A 16,694-nucleotide genomic window follows, 5' to 3' on the forward strand; every position below is an offset into this window, starting at 1 on the left:
AATGCTTTTGTAAAGAAAATGAAAGAACTTTTCTACTATTGCATACTTTAAGGAGAAAAGAATTGTAGCTCCTCCCATATTTTACATCAATTTCACCAAGTTTTCTCTTTTACGTACACTAGCAGCTCTAGCGGCAATATTATGAACCTACTTGAAAAAATATACCATAATGAAATATACCGTAAAAATGAACAGATTTGACCTTTTTTGCAACATAATAAAATTAGTTTGTAATTCGTTTTATTAACATTTATTTATTTATTTATTTATTGGATATATCTGCTGCTCCATAACCAAGTTTAAACCAAACGTTTAAACTAATTGTATTGTAAAATATTTGCAACGATGTGAGTATTCTAGTTGAGCAGCTACTGTTACAATTGTCAAACATCAGATAATGGTCACTAGACACGTATGAAGACTATTCCAGGTATCTTTTTCAGAATACCTAATACGCATACATTATTTTAGGATAATCTAGATAGCGTGTCGAAACCGATTTACCAAACACGCCAACAGGAAAATGTATTATCAATGATCTTAGCCACCAAAAGACCGTTCGAGAATAAATTTCTTTAAAAGCATAATGATTGGAATAAGGGAAAACACTATAGAAAAATGTGTATCTAACTGATTCGTTTGTTTGCATACGATAATTTCCTACATTAACAAAAAAATTAATGCATCTGAGGCATTTTCTATAATATCACTACATCCTAAACACAAATATTTGTTCGTAACTAAATTTATAAGTTTGTTTGTTTTATTTCTTGTTCTGTAGATTACAACAAGAGCTGTAATTCATTTAATAATGAAAAATGATGTTGATATGAGAAATAATTTGTAATTTGTTGAAATGCAAGAAAAAAACTAAATTTGATTATTTTGTATCAAAATTAATCATCTGCAGAGTCTTTATTGCATGTAAAGCATTTGGTTAGATAACAAGTATTACAATAATTACATTATAAGTTAGCCCAAGGAGTTCAGGGATTGATTTATGTTTCGACTAATACCATAAAGCTGAGTATATTCGCGTGTGTGTATATTGTTGCTTTAAAATTTGCTTTCCATTCATAGTTTCAAACTTACGGCCAAGGGTACAAACTTCAACTCAAACAGCTTAACAAAATGCCCGTCACAGCTATATATATATATATATATATTATAGTATATATATACAGTAACAATAATTTTCATCATAGACAATATGAGTGTTATCATGCCAAGCTTAAATGATTACCACCATACCAATACAGTTAAAACAAGCATATTTTTTTCAACTGCTTTGGTGTTACTCATCAATAGTTTAATCATGATCATAATATGGCACTTATAAGCTCAAGCACAAGCTTATAATTATGACACTAAAGGTATTGTTCGTTTCCAAAACATCTCGCTCTTCAGTGCTTCTTAGTTTATGTTTGCTTGAGTAGAATTGTTAAAATGGGAAATTTACACATTACATCTTATAGGAGCAAAACAAATAAATAAAACAAACCGCTTGGTTTCCCCAAAGGGAGTTGTCTTTTACATGTCACACTTGTATCTAATCCTTCTTCAATCTGCTATTTATGTATAGTTACAATTTAAACTCGATTTTTACAACAATTTTTGTTGTTTATCTTTTGAAACAAATAAAAGCTGTGTATTATAATAAAGTGACTGAGAAAAAAAGTGTCTTCAACGTCGAGAAAATTCCATTATCTGCTACGTATACAACCCGATAACATATAGATGCTAAAAATATGGCTGAACCCAAATGCTGCTACAACATGGCCGACGGGTTCATCCGTTCTGCGCAGTTCCATTTACAACGTTCTCATTTCCAAACGAAGAGAAAATTTGGGCCAGAAAAGAGAAAGGTTAATCTTGATTCTTAGGGAGGCTTCTTGGCACAGTAGTGGTGATATGAGGTAGATTGTGTGCACCGCAGCCATTATTTTATGAGGCTTCTGTGTGAACATCATCTGTTTCGTTTTTATAGGTTTCATCAAGAGGGCAGTATGCTTACTATACACGCTATAACTTTCAATCTTCATGTTTGCTTGGTTCCAACACCGTCAAGTATGTTTTGTCAAATAGAAACCACAAAACAAACCCACAAAAACTGAAAAATATTTTTCATTGCCAAAAATATAGTTAAAATAGTTCCTAAAGTTTATATTTTTTCTCTCACACTGTATGCTAATGATAAATTTAATTTTTACAGGGTTTTAAAAGTCAGCATCGATTGTCAGCAAAACAATTTAAGAAGCTCAAGATTCGGTTTTGCTGTCAAAAGTTGTTGTTTCGCCGCAAAGATGCTATTTTCACAAGCGCAATATAATTTTTCAAACGCACAAAGTGTTTTTGAAAGGGCTTTTTGCATCGTTTTGCTATTTCAATCACGAAATTTTAGATTAAAATCAGTTTTTTATGCGTTTTAGCACTATTTTTATGAAATATTACTTTTTTGTAAAAATGAGAATCTTCTGTGCTACGAGCACTAGAGCATGCATAGTATATATAAAGTTTGTGTAGATTTTTGCTCAAAAAAACCATATGTTTACAAAAAAACGAAATGCTTCATAAATATAATGCTAAAATGGATACAACAATTGATTTCAATCAAATCATCTCAAAATCCGTGTTTTTATTTGCAAAATGATGCAAAAGGCACCTGAAAACCATCTTGTGCGTTGGAAAAATCATATTGTGCCTATGAAAATATAATCGGTGCGGCGAAACGACAACTTTTGACAGCTAAACTGTATCTTAAGCTATTCAAATTGTTTTGCTGACATTAGAATCTGACTTTCAAAATCCTGTATTTAAATTTTTCGAGTAACAAAAACCAGGTAAAATCAACAAAAACACATTAAGTAGCAAAATTTAATGTAAACCGTAACGAAAACAGTTTTCAGTATCTATTTTTCTTTTTGAAAGTCTCGCCTTCTCCAAAGCAGATAAGTTACAGAGTTTGTTCTTATGGGGCATTCAAATGTACTCTAAAAAATAAATATGTCTAAAACATGTGCATATTTGTTGTAGTCTAGTCTTTTTTTACTTTTTGAAAAGTGAATAGATGAATAGTTTGTATTGCAATTTCATCGTTTAACATTCGAATCTCAGACAACTGATCTTCCCTCATGAAATGAAATGAAATCTGTATCATTTTCTAGATAAAATAAGAACTTACAACTATTTTTAATATTACTCAATTAGATATTTGGCATTTCAAAAGAGATACGAAGAAAGTAAATCATTCAAATTGGAGTTTCGTTTAAATAAAATTTAACATTTGCTATTCAACATAAGTATTTACTTGGCAAACGTAGTGTCATACCGGTCACATAGTATTAGCATTGTAATAATAATATTCGTGATACCAGCATTCAATATGCAGGATTGACCATCACGCTAAGAGTAAACGAATTAGTAACAGATAGCCAAACAGTTATAATGGCTATGGCAGGAATACTCCGACTACCGAAGTTGTGCCTAATAACAAGAAGAACAAACAAATCATTTGTATGAAGTACATAAGTTTGCACTATTCTCTCTTTTATCTCACTCTGTATACGCAATGTAATGTTTTGTATTAATAACTTGCATGTTTCGGTTGAAATCAATTTAAATACTTTTTTCTGAGCCTGACGAGATCAAAGATAACTGTTCTTGCTTTATACCAATGATCTACCTCTACAGCGACTACTTTGAATTGTTTCATATTCACGCTTGAAATGTATATTTTAAAATGCTGATCTTATTTAACGAAAAAATATTTACCTATTTGTCATCTATGGTTTTCATCTGCATGAGTGGAAACGGGGGAAGCTACTCGAAGAAAGAAAACTTGATTTAAGCTTTTTGATATGCCTGTTAATGCAATAGCTACTTGGTGCGCAAAATGTTGTTTACGCTATGTAAGCTTGGCTGGTCTCATTGTTGGCACTAATGGGATAATAATTTAGTCTTTTTTACTGCCGCATCGTTTGTATGAGTTCTACACCATCATTGAACATTTGTAGCAATGAATAAGAATAAAAGATGCACAATATTCTGAAGGCGTTTTCTATCGTCATGCATTGTCATATTCGATGGTACCATAGACAATCGAGGTGGTCGAAAATTCTGAGTCGAAGATTATTTCAGTCATACGATCACAGTGGTTGTTATTGTTTGTACGCATTTTACGTTGTCCAATGATTTGGTTAATGTTACTCAACACGAACATGGAAATTTATGACTCTTGTAACATACTCTTCAACAAGAAAATGTCCGTCATGATATGTTTTTCCTCAAAATTGTCGTAGGGTACTATCTTAACAGTTGATGAAGATGAGTAATGGAGAAATATATTGAAATGGTGTACGTATTGTAATGATTTTTCCCTAGCCAATACCATACGTGACTCTTACAAATTTTATGTAAAAGGTATCTCGCGCATTTTTGTAAATGTATCTCATGCATTTCTCCTCAAAATGTATCTTCTTATTCGATGCAACAGCCTTAGTCTCTCTGGGCTTCTGCCATTTTTGTCATTTGACTATCAGTGACATGAGGCTATAGCAAATAAGTCATTCTTGCGTATGGGATACTCTATACATGATGATGATGATGATGAATCCTACCTCTTTCCCTGACTTTGGATTGAGGGAAACGAATGTATCACTAGAATATTCAAATCAACAAAACATTCTTCATAAATAAATGATTTAACACAATAGTAAAAAATAGTAAATAGGTCACTAAGGCTTTTTGACTCATTGCAATCAATACGCGTGTCTCAATTCATTGTCGACTCATTCTTATTTACTCTTCTTAAACTGAAATATTTTTATCCATTTTTTTCTAAAAAAAAATACAAAAAATCAAATAGATAAGAAAATATATCATACGGCAATAAAATCAGTGACGGGCATACTTTTTTCTCGTGCAATTTGACGACTTTACTACGCAACCGGACATCAATTTATTAAAAGTGTTAATTGTAATTTCAGGATATATTATACCATATTTTTTTATTAAGGAGAAACAGCTATGTCATTTTGCTTAGCAAGTTTTATATTTTTCAGATAAAAATATATTGAAACATATATTGAATATACTCCTGCAACAGTGTATTATTTTTTTATTGCTTTCATTGCAGATACAGTTTCATACAAAATAAAACATATTAAAGTTTTTCTTTTAAAAAATGAGTTACATGTACAGGTAATTTTTTTCTATAACAAATTTTATTAAAAAGTTTACATTTTCAACCGTTTCATTCAAGACACACTATACACTATTGGAATGGAATGGAACACCCATGTATGTGACGAATATCGTCAACAGTTTTTCTCCAAACAAAAATTGTCAACAAATGTATGAGAAGTATGCAATAATCTGTTTAGAACCGTTCATGAACGTGTGTATATATTGCAAAGTATTGGTTTTATGTGATGCTCTCGTGGTACAGTCGTCAACTCGAACGACTCAATAGCATGCCCGTCATGGGTTCATGCCTAGAATGGACCGTGGCCCCGTAGCAAGGATTGACTATCCGGCTGCATGGTAATGAATTAAGTCTCAAAAGTGTGTATAGGCCGGCATGTCTACGTAAGACGTTACGCCAAATAGAAGAGGAAGAAGATGATTTTATGTGAATTACTCCTGTATACTGGCTATTAAAGCTAGTTATGACCAAATAAGACGAAGATAACATAACAAATAATAAAATTATTTCAGCCAAATTTCTCACTGACATAATCACATGAAGAAGAACTTGTGCACTTTAACTTTATGCTTTCTCAACTGCTATACTACTATACTAAAAAAATTAATAAATTGTTCTAGATATAAACGATTCTAATGTAACCACACTGATAAACTTTAGTTAATAGGTTTAACTTGTTTTGAAAATCTTGGAAAGGTGACTTTTCTCCGCTTTCTTTGCACAGCAAACATCATTAACTGTATTGAGTTAAGTCTCACTTCTCACGTGATATAATCCATATTTTAGAAACAGTTTCTTATTCCGATGGTTAATTGTTAATAAATTCAAAAGTGTTTTTAGTTTGCCGTCAAAGGAAATACGGTCCATTTAGTAGCGTCTTTAATTAGACTCCATCGCGTACTATTCCTGTGTTTTTTTAATGACAAATATTCAATGTCATAATGCATGAATAAAAACGTATAATCAGCACCACTTTACGTCGCACGGCCGAACTAAAAATCCACAATCTTGAAAGAATGGAAAAGGATAATTTTGCTGTCCTACCTAACAAACCCGAAACATTGAACAGCTTTTGGTAAATTCCATTTTCTTTTTAAGTTAAGCGTTTTACATTTTTTTAGGTTCTCGGAATTTACACTTCCCAATATTCCAATTATCTCCAGCCACCCAAACTTCGTTAGATCTCCCCATCTCCTTTTCTATTTAGCTCTGTTTCGACATTTTCCCAGCTGTATTCTCATTTCTTAGTTTACTGTGGGTTTTCAGCTTTTGCTTTTCGTTGAGTATGAATTAGAATAACAAATTTTGTGTCATTCTGATATGTGGTTGTTCGCTCTTTTCTTCGCCACCTCTTAAGACATATTAAAAAACGTTCGGGACTTCGTAGTGTGTTCTGGCTAGAGGCATCAAGGTCTGTTTTTATAGTTTGTACTGTTTTTGGCGTAGATCGTAGTAATGCGGCCCAAAAATATGTTTTAAACTTTTAAGACTTTTTATTTGTTGTTATTGTTAATCAAAATGTAAAGCATTATTCTCACAAATTTCAAATCAGGGTGATCCTAGTGTACAGTCGAAAACCCGCCACCTCCTACCACCTAACTGCAGTTTAAACAATTATTCTCTGTTTCGTTTCCATTAATGGTTTGAGTGAGCTATAAATAGATGTATGTATATTTTATTATCATGTTTTTTGTAATGAAACTCATTCTACAATGAGTTTTTTTATTAGGTATATATTTTATATCTGATCATAATTTTACATCACATCAGTGACGAATAACATGTAACTATGTTGATCATATGTTTGTTTCAAACAAATATTTTTTGCATAAATAATCGTTTTAATTTTAAATATCGCGTTTTAGTTGCAAAATTGCTTAAATTTGGTCTATGTAATTATTATTACTCTAGTATTTATTTCTAGTATATTCCAATGTAACTTTTTTTTTTTTTAAACATCTTCTATGGTCACACATGCAAAATTAGCCATTCACTATCACTTTTACCCTGTATCTTACAAATAAGGCAATCAGACAGCAAAACAATGCTCTAGATCAGTGCACGGCAAATGTTGATACTGAAAGTGCCTAATTCTGCAAAAACTTTTCGTTGCGTTTTACCTGAAGAACAATTTTGAAGAACCAAAATTTGTGACGGTACTATGAAATATATAAAGACGAAATCTAGTCAGTATCTAGCATCTAGTACATTGCCGATCACTGCTCTAAAGTAGTTTTTCTTAATTATTACGTCAGCAAACATTTCAATCTAAGTTAAAACAACTTTGAATTTTCTCTCATTACCATACGATATTAGCGGAGCTACTAATTCGTAACCAAATAAAATTAAGCGAAACAACATTTCAATAATAAAACCTGTTCATAGCAACATTATGCCATAGCCATTGTTCATTGCCATGTGAAATCACCATATGGATTCCATTTAATAATTTCAATATCCTTTCATTTCATATCAAAATTACCATACCATGATAATAGCAAACATCTACAAAGACGGCAAGAATGTTTACGATACATCACATATCCAAAGTACAATATACAATAATACGTATAAACGGATGTTAACAATGATAGTATGAGTAAATAAGATACAATAAAAACTACTAAAACCCATACGAGTTCATTAAAAACAACTGGTGTATAATAATTTTTCAAATTTTTTAGATAGGATTTTTTATTTATTAGCCATTCTATATTCTATTGCAAACATAGCCTCTTCGGGCACATTAATATTTCAAGATAGCTGTGTTAACTAATATAAAAAAGCACCTATAAGTGTTCCTTTCTAATATTACTTATTAATTTTTGTTTTGAGGTTATTCAACAAACTATAAGTCTATAACAATAAGTACGTTTTTACACGCCATAGTGAATCTTTCCCCTTCCCCCAAAACAAATGTCAAAAAAGATTCTCCAACCTTTTTTTCGTTCACAAAACACGAATCTTTGGTGGATAGAATTATTATTTGAATTAACAAAATAACTCGTAAAATACGCATTCTTGTTGTAATAAATGCACTATATTCCTCCGTTAGAACGCTAGGACCTTGGAAGCAATCGAAAATTAATGTTAAACACGATTAAATACGATTTTTGCTCAGTCGATCAAGATTGCAAGCTACAATTACGCAGTGGCTAACAAAGAAGTTGAAAGGATATATTTTACATTGAATCCCAACCTTCCAAAAGTATGAAAATTTACATGTATTCCCTTTTTGAAAATTTTTTACTTACCTAATAATCCAAAAGAAAGTATATGAACGGTTACAGATCTTGGTTTCCTGCAACAAAAAAAACGATAAAAAACCACTGGATTAAAATGAGTTGACAAATTATTATTAACCAGAATTTTAATTTTGGTTCATCTACTATAGTGAATAGCTTGGTACTCGTAAATTAATTAAAACATTTACAGCTCATCCACCATGTACAAATAATGACTAAAAGCCATGAAACTAAACATATACAAATTATAAAAAATTGATCATCAATATTTTTGAATACAATTTCACTTATATCCATTTTATTAGATAATACAAGATCACACTTATGATCAATGAAAAAGTTTCATTTCGGTAATATTACTACACGTTCTATGTTTTCATTTCTGATTTTTTTATGTTTTCATTTTAGAGCAAACTATTAAAAAAAACTTTAAAAAATTAAAACTGTTTTTATACAATTCTCATTCATGTCCATGAATCATGTCCTTGATCTGGTCTGTGTTAATACTTTCTTTTTCTTTACTCAAAATTCCCTTTTGTATTTTCAAAGCAATAAATACACGACATCATGCATTCACTTCTTGCGAAATTGTCAAGGGCGTACATTCAGTTAAAAGAAAATCCCTTAAAAACCAGTGCGTAACCCTTCATGTGATTTAACCTTCGATTCTATAGTTGGAAAGTGTCACTTTCACTTTCATTGCTTCATCGATTTCACTGAGCAGATATGACCAAACTGCAGGTTTCTCAAATTCAATTCAATACTGCTAACAATTTGGACTCATAACAGGTAAAAAAAAAGAAGCCTGTTATGCCTAGCTTTAGAAGAAATTATACAATTGATGTACAACCATAACACATAAAATAAAAGTTATACTGTCGTTTCAAAGAACATTTTTGTTGATAATTGTATTTGCAATTGTATATACAATTGTATATATACATATAATATTGTATATAATTGTATAATATTTATTTTTTCTATCTCACGGTGCATTGATCTACACGATGTATTCCACTTACTTATTTACAATGAAATGAAAAGAAGTTATAGTTCGTGTTATAATTGTGAATATTTCGCTCCATGTCCACTTCGAATTTTGGTGTTTTATGTAGTAAATTTTGATAACTTTTGTATGACAATAAATCAAAGAGAAAATTTTCGTACGGTTTAACTCGATTTCTAAACAAAACTTTATTCGAAATAAATGACATATTATGGATAATTATATTGCATGCAATTCTGTGTGTGCAATTCTTGAAATTATTATAAGACATTTGTGGCACTACATTAACATTACAAATGAGGGAATTGAACTTTATTTCAATTTTTGTTTTTGTAACGATATTTAGATATTTCTTATGTACAAAGTCGGCCGGAGAATGGTTGAACTAGTCATAGTTTGTACAGCACATAAATCAATCGTTACAAAGAAAAATTTAATACAAACCAATATTAAAAACAAAGTCCTTGTGATATATTACAAAACGCAAGCGTCACCTAAATGCTGTTACGTTTGTATTGAAATCAAAATTCTCATAAGGGCGATTAAATGTCGTGGACATCGAAAATATTCAATTGTTTGCTTCATAATGCATGTTTCTAAATTCTCGGTATATTAACTCTCGGTTTGGTGGTGTTTTTCTTGTATCTTTTATGCTTATAATATCGAGGGCATCAATAGTGCCACCCTGTAAACCTGATACAAATTATATTTAAGCATTAATACGCCTATTTTCAAGCGGTTCCATTCCTAGATGTAGACAAATATGGGTTGTACATAATAAAATAATTCCAATATTATCTGAAAATCTGATGAACACCACATACAAACCATTTATTTTACATATTTTATCTGTTCATCAGACATTAATGTACTGGGTATCAAATGTATAATTATTTGATACTTAATGTTTATTTCTATCATATCATAATGACCAATTAAAACATGAAAACAATATCTACATTATACACGCTTATAAAATTATGACCAAAATATTCCAAGTCACAGAACGAAAAAAGGTGCTGCATCAATCCTTCATAGTCTTATAATGACTTACATTTACTGTTAAGATTCTTTGAACACAGGCTTAACTATGTATCTTCTGTTGGAAGTATTATAATTAACTTTCAAACTATCGACCCAATAAGGGCAAAATGGATAACGATCTGGATGAAATCATTGGTATGGAATCCATCCTATCAGCCGACGCAAGATGCACCGCCCAGTACGTCTGCGCGCAAAGTGGAAGTTTATAATTTTCCTAGTTTTATTGTTCGTAGTATGTGTATTTTTCCTGGCATAAAATAGATGATTAATAAACTATCCCGAGTGTTTGGGTTACTATTTCAAACTTGAAGAATCCAGTAAGAAACAATCACTACTAAGAATCAAATAAAAATACCATACAATGTTTGAAAGCATGAACAATGTAGGATAAATCGTTAAATGTGAGGTGTGAACAACTATGTTCTTGAGTTGAGTAAGCATAAATTATAACTAAAAATATTGTTATTTGTTTGTGTATATCGTTTCATATTACCCTTGGTGCATTGTTTTTTCTGATATACATCACAAACTTGCACACTTACTTATATGTACTTGCTTATACTTTCTTCCTCCAATTCCTTATCCTTTTTGCATAACCTTTTATATTTTTGCAATTGCTACAGATCTTTTTCACCTCAAAATGCAATTGCTATAAATGACAATAACAAAAACTTCTGATAAAGCTTTTTTTATAGCTTATAGTAGGGCTTCCACCGATAGATTTTATAAAAAATCAAATGTGTCAAAAAATCAAAAATTTTATAAAATCAAGTGGACTTTATCGAGTGGAAGCCCCTGTGACTTTCATAAAGAAGGGTCAACACCCTTATAACATGTTTTTAAAAAATAACCGAAGCCAAATATTATGCACACCGTTTAATATCCAGGATTTATAAAGACGAAACTAAAACGAAATGATATTAAAGACAAATTGTTAACATTGTATAGTTTCTTAGTCAGTAGTAGATGTATGACTGAAACAAACATAACTACGATTTGGTAGGTATGGGGACAGTCAGCGTAATTCCCATGGAAGGAAGTGTATAATTGAAATTATGCAAATATCTGACGAACTAGGTAAAATTAAAAAATCTATTACGATTTATAAAAATTGCGTCAGATAAACGTGAGTGAATGTGTGTGTGTGTGAGAGAGAGAGAGATAGATAGATAGAGAGAGAGAGAGATAGAGAGAGAGAGAGAGAGAGAGAGAGAGAGAGAGAGAAAGAGTGTTTAAAAAAAAGATGTATGAAAAATGTAAGATGTTGGACGATCTTCAACTTTATTGTTGTATTGTAAAAATAACTTTACCATGTCCTTTTTCATTTTTAATATATTGACAAGTTTAGTTTAAACTATCCATTTCCTTTTTTTTCATTGTCCGTCGGTATTTACTTCTGTAAGCTATTTTGAACTTAACATCATGCCAGTCATGGATTCAAATAACGCATGGACTGTACCCCAACGACTCACTATCCTGCAATGGTAAATCGATCGAAACGGTTATTGGACCAAAGAAGAAAAAGGGTAGACAACATGACAAGATACATTTTCGTATTTTTTTAATAAATTTTATATTTTTTTAACAAGCTGTGGAATTATAGTTTCACTAAGCATATTTTTCTTCAGAGTCAATAATTAAAGAAAAGCGATAATTTTAGATAGTCTCACTTTGATAATATTTGTTCATTCATTCTGCAATACTATTAACACTTATTAAAAATCATACAAATCATTCTTGAGATTAATATGTTCGATGGATAAACATTTAAATATACAAGTTTAAATTTGAATAACAATTTATTTCCTTTCATTATTCATAACAACTTTTCAGTCCCGTGGTACAGCAATCTGCTCGCGTGATATAACAAGATATCCGACTTGGGATCGTTGGTTCAAGTCTCAAACGGATCGTCCCCCCGCAGCAGGGATTGACTACCCGGCTGCATGGAACTGAATAAGTCTCGAAAGCCTATACAGGCCGGTCTGATCGTGTAGGTTGTGACGACAAATAGAACACGAATTTTCAAGGTAACAACTCCTTCCAGTTATGTCCGAACACTACTCAGGTAACTTTTTTCGTATGTACAGAGTACCTCTTTTACATTGCAGCTTTTTCTGTTTTGAAATGGAGTTTCGGAGTAATTATCTAGAGAGTGAAGTAAATATACAGTTTATCACAATCCTTTGAACTTATCGGTAGTCAATAATTATCATTTAGTAGAAATATTATTGACAATAACTCAAATTCTATTTTAAGGACTCATAGCACTACTCTGTTGGTCTCAAACAAAAAAAGAGATTTAAAAGTTTTTACAATTAGTATACCTCAAATTAAGTTTCTAAATAATCATAATATAATAGACACTGGTAAAAAAAATCATGGCAGGGATAATGTGCTCTTATTTTGTATGAAGGGTTCTCTGAATTGTGGAGTTACAATATCCTTCTTCATAACTTGGAATTTCGTTTACATTCATTCATATAGCACCATTCAGTCAAACTGTTTCTTTTTGGCATTTTTGGTCAGTGAATCTGTCAATGTGGGGAACTAACAATTAATCATTCTGTGCTGTTCCTTTTTCTTCATGAGAATTTCTACAATAGAAAATTGAAATGCAACGATCCTAGCGTAGAATAAACGAACTACTACGTTACCATTGGATTTGATCCATTTTAGCAAAGACACAAACCTTTGTGGAAAGAGGGTTTGTGTAAAGAGAAGCCGCAATTTGAAACCATTGCAGTCGCTATTGTGAAATTGAAAAAAGCCATGATTGGGAAGTAGAATTGATGAATATGATTAATATGTTATAAGTGTGAGCGTGTAAGTGTGTGTGTTTCTTTGTATGTGTGACACACTAACACATTTTGGGTGTGTGTGTGTGTGTGTGTGTGTGTGTGTTACAAATTATAAATATTATATTATTTCTTAACTTTAATACATATTTCTAATTCATGATTTAAATGTTATTATAGATATATGTATAATTAGTTTTCAAATATGGACACAATAATGCTACAACAAAATCACATCAAACACAACACAATCATATTAAGACAAATTATGAGAGGAAGCCACAACTAGTTCGTAGCCATTATAAAAAAGGCGTGGATTTTCTTATATTCTCTTGGTATTCAAACACACTCACACTTCCAAACGAAAAACAAAACATGGGAGTCGCAAGCGACAACGAATAGTCTTGTGTTCTGAGGGAGTTATGTTAGGTGAGCCATGTTTGGTTGGATTGCAAGAGTGTTGGTTGTTTCTCATTCCTCTTTGTGTTATATGGTCATGCGCGATACAGATTCAACTCAATCGATCGATAGGATGTTGTATACCCAAAAAAGAAAATCATCAAATTAATATAACTGAAAAACAATTTTTATGTTAATAATGTTTTACAAAAATTGTTTTACGAGCCGCAACATACATATATATTTGCGATGAACGATTCCGAATAATACTATGTTTTTTAACATCAAATTAAATTACTCGTTTTGTATGATAGTGCTAAGTAAATAAGCATTTTATGTTACTTGTTGTAAAATGTGACAATTAAAAAAAAACTCTTACAACATTTTCCATATTTTGCAATACACTTGGCCAACACTACTATCGATGTACCTGGACACTATATAGCACTTTTAAGTAATTTTAATGGCTGTATTGGTAAACAATTTAAACAGGCAAAAAAAGTCTGTGCATGGTGGTCAACATTAAACAAGTTTAAGCTACTTAAACTTAATTGGTAAACGTTTAAATATTTTGCTACAAAATCCAATCACAACAAGCAGCTGTCGAATAAAATCTTAATATTTACTACCAATTTTGCTGTCGGTTCAATCCGGTTTTATATTTACGAATGTGACAGGTACGCAAAAAAAATCAAACCAAAGCTTTTTAAACCTTCCAATGACCGCAAGTATTATAACATATTCATAAAATATATGTGTTACACAAATCTCACATTTCAAAGAATTAATGTGACTTAAATTTATTAAATTTAATAAGAAGAATTAAAATAACTTCTCAAAGTTTGTTTCATGTTCATCTTCAGATAGCTTGTAACATGTTGTGATGCTATATACGGAAACACAGAATGAAAAGCACATCATATTTTGGAATAAAATTAACTACACATTTTTAACTGCTTCTCCAGCACAGAGGACCAAAAACAAACTACGTTAAGCTCGAATATTTAAATTCTTATAATAGGTTCTTTAGATTGTTTTGTAACAGATCACATATATTTAGCCGGTTTCATGGTACCATCGTTCACTCGCACGACTTAACAACATGCCCGTCATGGGTTCAAGCCCCAAATAGACCGTGCCGCCATACCTAGGACTGACTATCCTGCTATGGCGGGTAATATAAAAAAGTCACTGAAAGCCAACCCCACAAGTGGGTACAGGCAGGCCTTGACCGACAACGGTTGTTGAGCCAAAAAAAAAAGAAGAAGAAGGTATATTATATGATCGCTGAATGGATGGAGTGTTATAAATATGTTATATAATTATAAGACATATTTTATTATTTTACTTGGTTCGAATTGCTTATAGATATGTTTCTTGTTTTAGGTGTCTTTTAGAGAAAATCTATCGACACGAGTGTCCGATATCGCAATGGACGAATCGTCAGACGAATTCACGGAGATGTCTTCCAAGTACGCTCACAAAATTGGAACGTAAGCCAAAAAATAAGGAACTTTCTACTAGATAATCAAATGAAAAGATATTTTCAAATCATTTATCTCTTTTTAAGTTGGTTTTTCAAATGAAGTTTTCCTGAAGTTATCAGTTCTTAATTTTTCACTGCTTAAACTGGAATATTTTACTTGAAACAACATTGTTTTTTATCAATTTGCCGCTAGGGTTTTGATATCAAGAACGATTTGCTTGAATCGACACTGGGATCGATAAAATATGCAGACGCTATCATGAAAAAAAAACTCTTCTACTCAACATATTTCTATGGAAACACCAAAGCCACTATTAGACGCGCTGCGCTGAAAAACTAACACGTTGTATCTCGCATAAACCCTTACAAAATGCAAATGAAAAATGTGAAATAAAATTACCGTTAACAACAACAACTATTAGAAGCGTGGTAGTTTAGTTACTAAGTGAACCTATCTTCCTTAACAATACAACAACTCGACGTCAGGTCATAGAAGATAGAAGGATAGAAATGAAGATATGATCCAAACATATTGGAATGTGCATTTTAAATCATTTACAAATATTGAGTTTTTTTTTTGCTCGTTTGTTTTCTGCAGCACCTGAACAATAAGCATGATTGAATATTTACATTTTTGAACACGCATGATTAAATAGTTACTATTTTTTGTTTCCAAAATCAATTAGAAGCTCTGAATAATAACTTGCAAGTATAAAACAGTTACAGTTACTAGTTATAGTTATAAGTACAAGTATGAATTACAAGTAGAATATAAATTTTCTAAGCCAAATATAAACATAACAATCCAAAACGTGGATTTCATAAACATAAAAAATGTTAAAAAAATTGCTCGCAGAATATATCAATACTTCTGCAGGCTCTTTATGCTGTGTTGTACAGTTTGTTCTTTTTAACAATTTTTAAAACTTTTTTATATCTCTACTACATCTTTATATACACGCGACACACGCAAACCATCATAACACCGTAGAGAGGCTTGCCATTACAAAGACGAAAATACCGCCTTTTTTGTACAGCATGTTTGCAAAATGGCTGCTTCTCACCACCTGAGCATATTATTCAACCTAATCAGCGTTTCCCCTCATGTACCCTAAATTTGAATCACACGTCAGTGGCTGGAGGAAGGGGAACGAGAGAGCAAACACCAATTTTCCCTTAATTATGATAATATTTTTAAAACTATATAACGCCGTTGTATAGGAACACGCTTGTTCGAGTATATTAAACAAGTATATATAACATAATACTTTATATATGTATATATATATATATATATATATATATATATATATATATATATATATATATATATATATATATATATATATATATATATATATATATATATATTAAATATATTAAATTATATATAAATATATATATATATATATATATATATATATATATATATATATATATATATATATATATATATATATATATATATATATATATATATATATATATATATATATATATATATATTTATTTA

The sequence above is a fragment of the Anopheles gambiae genome, chromosome 2 (genome assembly GCF_943734735.2).
Source record: "Anopheles gambiae chromosome 2, idAnoGambNW_F1_1, whole genome shotgun sequence".
NCBI classification, from domain to species: domain Eukaryota; kingdom Metazoa; phylum Arthropoda; class Insecta; order Diptera; family Culicidae; genus Anopheles; species Anopheles gambiae.